At 39.9% G+C, this 7637-nt stretch overlaps 1 long non-coding RNA gene across 4 annotated transcripts in view; it reads right to left on the bottom strand.

Moving 5' to 3' along the window:
* LOC138164102 (uncharacterized) overlaps positions 1–7637 on the bottom strand; it is a 218656-nt gene that overhangs the window by 166672 nt on the left and 44347 nt on the right. For 3 of the 4 annotated variants that reach the window (XR_011168998.1, XR_011169001.1, XR_011168999.1), the window contains exon 3: positions 75–214. The exons of the other annotated variant lie outside the window; for it this stretch is intronic. This is a non-coding gene — a long non-coding RNA (uncharacterized lncRNA). The remainder of the gene's footprint in view (positions 1–74; positions 215–7637) is intronic. 4 annotated transcript variants of the gene reach the window in all.

The raw sequence follows: 7637 nt of genomic DNA on the forward strand, positions 1-7637 counted from the left end.
TTTTTTTTTATGAAGACAGCACCATGGTAATTCTTTTTAATCACTACTTCCCTTTTGAGATGTTCACCAATTACCTTTTTAATGATCCATTCTGGAGTTTTCCCAGGAACTGAAGTCAATCTCACTAGCATGTGGCTTATAGGCTGTTGCTTCCCTTTTATAAATACTGAGGTCTTTGTCCTCCAGTCTTGCGACGCTTCCCTTTTTCCACAATCTGTCAAAAATTCCCGAAAGTGACTCAGTAGTAATGTCTGCAGTGGGAAAATCACTGGAGAGTACCTGAGTTCAAATGCTGACTTGCTTTGTCACTTATTAACTCACTAAATCTCTCAGGTCATCAGTGTCATCATTCATAAAATGAAAGAACTGGATTTGTCAACTTTGGAGGGTCCTTCCAGCTTAAAAGGTATGAGTCAAGGTACTCCATTACTGTGAAAATAGCAATTCATATTTATGTACTGTTGAACAGTTTACAAGGTGCTTCCCCTGCTATAATAATTGCAACCCGAGTTCCACCCATGCCTAGAAAGATCTTTTTGAGAGACTGCTCAGTGATGACCTGTTGTGTGCATACACAGAGGTAAATGTGGCTCCTAACTGTCTGGGAGTACTCTGAGCCCATTATCTTGTATACTGGAGTAAATTGGATGTACTTTGGGGGAAGAAAAGGAGAGAGAGACAGAGATAGAGAAAGAGAGAGACAGACAGATAGAGAGAGACAGACAGACAGATACAGAGACAGAGACAGGAACTCAGATGCACACACAAAAAAAGACATGGAGACAGACAGAGGCAGCCAGACACAGTGACATACAGAGACTTACAAAATTACAGAGCCAGAGATGAGCAGACACAGAGGCAAAGAGGGTGATAAAGAGACAGACAGACTCAAAGACAAAGGGAGAAACAGAAAGAGATAGAGAAACAGAAAAAAGACAGAGAGAAAGAGCAAGAGAAGAAAGAATTGGAGAAAGGCAAGCTTAAACTTTTGAATTGTGGCTTGGCTCTTTGGATCTCCTTTCCCATTTTCTCTTGAACTCCTTCCCAAGTGAATTCACCTTACACAGGTACACATCACAAAGGTCTCTCAGTCAATCAGGAGTCAATTCTCACTTCAGAAGTTCATGCAGCATTGGGGCAGCTAGGTGGCACAGTGAACAGAGCGAGCACCCGCCCAGGAGTCAGGAGGACCTGAGTTCAAATCCAGCCTCAGACACTTAACACTTACTAGCCATGTGGCCTTGGGCAAGTCACTTAACCCTAACTGCCCTCCAAAAATCAAAAAAGAAAAAAAAAAGAAGTTCATGCAGCACCACGGGAATGTTCTTCTGAAAAACTGTCCCAGACTTGGGCAAAAATAGAGTTTAAATGTACTACAGTCATTTCTTCCAACTGAAGAAGAGGTTTTGAATGCCATTAGGCTCCTCTCATGTAACACACACCTGAAGCTGTTTATTCCAACTCAGATTTACAAGGAAGGAGGTCCACTGCTCATACAAAAGCTTCCCAGTTGTATGGCAAGAAGTTATCCCCCAGAAAATCAAGGATGCTTCCATTGTCCATCTCCATAAAGGAAAAGAAAATAGGTTGTACTGTGACAATCATGATGGGGGGGGAGGGAGGAGTGTCCTCTGTCTTACTCATTGCCAGCAAGATTCTTGGCAGAGTCCTCCTTAATAGGTTAATCCTTCACCTGGAAGAGGGTCATCTACCTGATAGTCAATGTGACTTCAGAAAAAGCTAAGGAGCAGTCGATATGATGTTTGCTGCCTGAGAAGCAGGAAAAATGCCAGGAGCATACAGAGGTCTGTACACAACCTTCATCGATGTGACTAGAGTCTTTGGTACTGTCAGTCATGATGGCCTATAAAAGATTATGGCAAAATTTGGTTGCCCAGAGAAGTTCATCAGTATTCTGCATCAGTTTCATGACAGCATCCTTGCAAAGATTTTGGATAAGGCATGGATGCTCTCATGCTTTCCTAGTCACCAACAGAGTAGAATGTGTGCTTACTCCCATGCTTTTTTTATGCATGATGTTTTCAGTGATGTCAGATGCCTTCAACAAAGATAAAAACACCATCAAGGTCAGCTACCTTACTGATGATAAATTATTTAACTTGGAAAGACTACAAGTCAAGACTAAAGGAGAGGGAGAGTTTAGTGCGTGGATTTTTGTTCACATATGATTGTGCACTCAATGCAGCCTTTGAAGCCGAAATGCGACAAAGTATTGATTGAATTTCTGCCTCTTGTGCTCATTTTGGCCTGACAATTAACACCAAGAAAACAAAGGTTCTCCACCTACCAGTACTGCACTATCCAAACATGGAACCATCAGTTATAGCAAATGGAGAAATGTTGAATACTGTGAATAAGTTCACTAACCTTGGCAATACACTTTCTAGGGATATTACATATAGATGATGAGGTGATGCTAGCTCAGTGTTTGGGAGTCTCTGAAGCAAAGTGTGGGAGAGAAGAGGTATTAGGCTGCTTCCCAAACTGAAGGTCTACAGAGCCATAATGCTGACTTCACTGTTGTATGACTGTGAAACCTGGACAGCCTACCAGCGCTATGCCAGGAAACTGAATCGTTTCCATTTGAATTGTCTTGGGAAGATTCTGAAGATCACCTGGCAAGATAAGGTACCAGAAACTGAGGTCCTTTCTTGAACTGAACTGCCAAGCATTCAAATTACTAAAGAGAGTGCAACTCCTATGGGCTGACCACACTGTTCAAATGCCAAATACAGGTTTGCCTAAAAGACTATTTTACAGAGAACTTATACAGAAGAAGCACTCACACAGAGGTCCAAAGGACATTCTCAAGGTCTCTCTGAAGAATTTTGTAATAAATTGGGAGATATGGAAGCCACTGGCATGGGACCACCCAGCATGGTGCATCTGCATTAAAGAAGACACTGTGCTCATGAGCAAAGTAGAATTGCAGTAGCTCAAAAGAAATGTGAGATGCATACATTTAGAGGCAATTCCACTCTAAATGTTATATGGACTATTCATGCCCAACCTGTAGTAGAACCTTCTGAACTTGTATTGGTCATCATAGTTGGATGCTCTATACCTTGACCCCAACATAGTGATATCATTTTTGTCCTCTTCAAGCACAAAGAACAACAACCACTACACCCATTTTATAGATTAGGAAACTGAGGTTAAAGGAGTTAAATGACTTCCCCAAGGTCATGTAGATAATAAGACCTAGATGCTAATTCTTTGTTTCACTTGTTAGCCATATAATTTTGGACAAGTCACATAACCTTTTGGGAACCTCAGTAGTCTTATCTATAAAATGGGAATAATAATATTTCTCTACCAGTCTCGTAGCATCATGGTAACCAAAGTACCTGATAAGTTTTACAATACTAAATAAATGTGAATTGCACTACAGTGCTTCTAATCTGCCGCCCTTCTTCCATGATTACTGGTATACATTTCCAATGAATTTCTAGATGAAACTGGTCAGGGATGGATGTACAGTCAGTGATTATAGAACAGAATAAAGCTACTTTGCCACATGGGGATCAAACCCATGGCTTTCTCACTTTAGCACTAGCTTCTAACCAACTTAGATTGTACTCTCTAAAATGATGGGAACTTAGAGACACATTGAGGCACCAAATAGGCACCAATCTGGCACAAAATTCATGGCTTTGACAGTGATAAGTTGATGCAAGGGGCTGAATTCATTGATTATACAACACCGCTAGTTTTTACCCACATCTGACAAGCACTGAATGCCGATAATCATAAATCATTAGAGCTAGAAAGGATATTATGGGTCTGCTAGTCCAATCTTCTCAGATTTAAAATTAGCAGACAGGCCCAGAAAGTGTGAGTAACTTATACAAAAGCACACAACCAGGACTAGAACTCAGTTTTCCTAATTCCTCATCCAGTGTTCTTTCATTAACACCACAGTCTCTTTATTTGTGTTTACTTTATTCCTGGTACATAGTAGGTATTTAATAAATTCTTGGGGTTTTAATATTTTTCCCCAATTACTTGTTAAAGCAACTTTTTTACATTTTCTTAAAGTTTTGAGTTCCAAATTCTCTCTTCCTCCCTCCCTTCCTCCTCCCTGAGATGGTAAGTAATCTGATATAGGTTATACATGTGCAATCATGTAAAACATTTCCATATTAGACATTCTGTACAAGACAAGAAAGAGAGAGAGAGATACTGTGCTTCAGCCTGTATTTATGTGATATTAGTTTATAGAGGTGGATAGCATGTTTCATCACTGTGTTTACTTATTAATGTAAACTCTTAAGTAATTTGAGAGTATATGGGACTAGTTTTGGAAATACATGTTTAATGATGGTCATACTGCAAAAGGGTACTGGGAACTATTTATGAAAGAGTTGAATTACCATTTGATCCAGGGCCAGGCAGAAATGCATTCAAGGTTTGCAAAGTACTTTTGGTATTTAAAGTAGACACTACAGGTATCAGCCTCTCTACTTTACAAATGAGGAAACTGAGACTTCAAAAACTGAAGTGACTTCTTCCTTGGTAATCCAGCTCATAAGTTTCAGAGACAGGATTCAAACCTAGGTTTTCCTGAGGTCAGTTCAGTATTCTTTCCATTACACTATGCCATTTCTATAAAGGAAAGAGTAGGCTGTCATGGCCAATGAAAAACAAGGATATTGTTAGCACTAAGGAGCCCCAGATCAAGCCTTTGTAAGTTATAAGAGATTTCCTAATTTTACTGAGGATTAAGAACAGGTTTTGCTAAGAAGGCACTGGTAGTACCTTTCATCTGAACTATCAATTGTATTAGCTGCAGGGGTGAATGGATAAATGAACAAACAAATGAATGAACAGATAGACATTTATTAAAGGGCTTACTGCATGCAAAGCTCTGTGCTAAGTGCTGGGGATACAAAAAGAAAAGCAGAAGAACCCCTTGCTCTCAAAGAGAGCACATTTTAACATGGGAAGACAAGACAGTATAGGACTTTTCAGCAACCAGTCAAATGGAAAAGCCTAAAGGTCCTTAGGGTGTAGCAGCAAGGCAGATGGTAATGCATCTTCTTTCATGTCATTTCCATTAGTAATATCATACTCATTTCTGATGTTGAACCATATGATGGTATCAAGGAAGCATAGAGTTAATAACTCAAGTCAATGGGGTAGATAGTATAAACAGGAAAGAATCCCTGATGCCTAGGTCCGAGACACTACTAATCCTGTCAGGAGCAGGCTTGAGGCCATCCAGATGCTCTGGCAAGTCAAAACAAAAATCAAAAGCAAGCTGTTGTCAGGATGGATGGGGCAGGGAGGATTGGGGGGAGGGAAATAAGCCTTGACAATTCCCACAGAAGCAGCCATCATGCAGCTGTTATAAATGAGTAATTTATGAGTGTGCAATTTCCTGAATGTCTGTGATCAAGTGTGGGATGCCACTACAAAGACAGCATGGACATGTAATGTGTATTTCTTATGGCACATTGTGTACAGTTTAGTATCCTCAGAGGTATTGCTTCCTCAACAATCACCAAGAGACATCCCCCCCAAGTCTGAAGTATGTCTTTAAATGGGTCCCCTCTGTACATTCCTGAAGCTGCTTCAAATCTGACAATACTTTTTTTCAACATGTTGCTGTCCAGACATTTCAGTCCCATCTGACACCTCATGACCCCATTGGTTTGTTTTTTTTTTGGCAAAGATATTGGAGTGATTTTCCATGTCCTTCTCTAGCTCATTTTAAAGATGGGGCAAACAGGGGTTGAGTGACTTGCCCGGGGTCACATGGCTAGTTTCTGAATCTGGATTTGAACTCAGGTCTTCCTGATTCTAGGCCCAGGGCTCTGTCCAGTTTTTTGTACATGGAGACTCCCTAATGTTTGCAGCATCATTTATTTTTCCCCAATTGTATAATATTTCTAAAAAAGGACAAATTCCTTTACCAATGAGCTTTCATTGCTGGTTGAGGAAAATCACTAGCATGCATGCAGCCTTTTGGTATGGCAAAATACTTTATGCTCAGTTTCTCAACTGATCCTCCCAAAAACCCTATGAGGCACATGCTATGGGTATTATCAACATCCCCACTTAAAAGATAAAAAAGTTAAGGTTTAGAATCACTTCTCCATGGAGACACAGTTAGCAAATGTTAGAGGCAGGATTTGAATACAGATCTCTGGCCAATCCAAAGCCACGGAATACACTTTCCTTTATACCACATTGTTTCATTGGAAATTTACTATATGGTATCAGTTCTGCTTAGGGAGATTAGCATGACAACCCAAAGTAGGGGCTCCAAAGACCTGTGTTCTAATCAACACCCTGACACTGACTAGTAGTATGATTTTGAGCAAGTCACTTAACCTCTTTTTGGACTGATCTTCATCATTACATTATAAAATTATGAATCTGGATTAGATGAATAATTATGGTCCCTTCTGACTCTAAAACACTGAGACTGGGCACCATGATATAATAGACAAAGTATTGGACTTGGAGCAAAAAAACTTGTCTTGATATACAAGCATGGGAAAGTCACTTAAACATTCTTAAAGTTGCTTTACTTATTTGTAAAAATTAGATACTCTCATCTCTTCTGCCTGCCTCACTTGGCTGCCATAAGGACCAAAATACACGTTTTATTTTTACTTTATAAATACAAAGACAATGGAATATTTTTGAGGGAGGGGCTAAATATATTTCATTAGTATAGGCTATGTCCAGTAAAGAAATCCTCTCCATCAAAGAAAATCTGCAAATGTCAAGATCTTCATGACTTCTCTATCTACCAGGACATTCTTCCTCTCATAGTGACGATTAGATATAAAAGAGTAGAGCCTCAAACCATAAGAGAGGTAATTCATGTGTGTAATACAAATAGCTAGTCATGATCTATAGTCCCATAGAATCCATGAAGGCAAATGAATGGAGCAGAAATATAAGGAACTCTACATTTGACAGGTGTTTGGATAAGTCAGAATGATGAGGCCAGCCATCACCAAGCCAGGTTTAAAACTGGCATGAAACCACATATCCCTTGAGTGGAATAAACTGAACCCATTCTCATTGTCTGGCTCAGCTTTTCATCTTAGTCTCACCAATAAACTCTCACAATCTGAAGCCCATATCTTGTCTCTTACCAGAGTTCCTCTACATTTAACTTTTCTATGGGTTTAATTCTGATAGAATGAAAGTTCTATGAGAACAGGAACTCTTTTACTTCTGTCTTATACCCCCAGCACCTAGCACAATGCATGACCCATAGAAGGTACTAAACAAATGCTATTTGAATGATTAATTTGATTGCTTCCATCCCTGATGGTGCTTTCCACCTCTGGTTCTTTCCAGCACACTGATATGTCTACCTGGTACCTAGAATTGGCTTGTTGCACTCTGTGCTCCCTCCATGGCCATGTCCACTGGAATGCCACCTTGCTACCTGTTGTTACTTTCCCATTTTCTATGCAGGTCAATGTTTAATCAGTGTCATCGACTCCAGCCCAATATCATTGACACCAGGTTCAAGGTCTGTCTGAGATCTAGTGGTATTATTAATCAAAAAATAAATAGGCAGATAGAAGATAGATAGACAGAGACAGACAGACAGACAGACAGACAGACAGACAGACAGACAGACAGACAGA

Source organism: Petaurus breviceps, unplaced genomic scaffold (genome assembly GCF_028583685.1).
Source record: "Petaurus breviceps papuanus isolate PSGF00001 unplaced genomic scaffold, PetGlider_PUasm1.0 189, whole genome shotgun sequence".
Classification (NCBI taxonomy): Eukaryota; Metazoa; Chordata; class Mammalia; order Diprotodontia; family Petauridae; genus Petaurus; species Petaurus breviceps.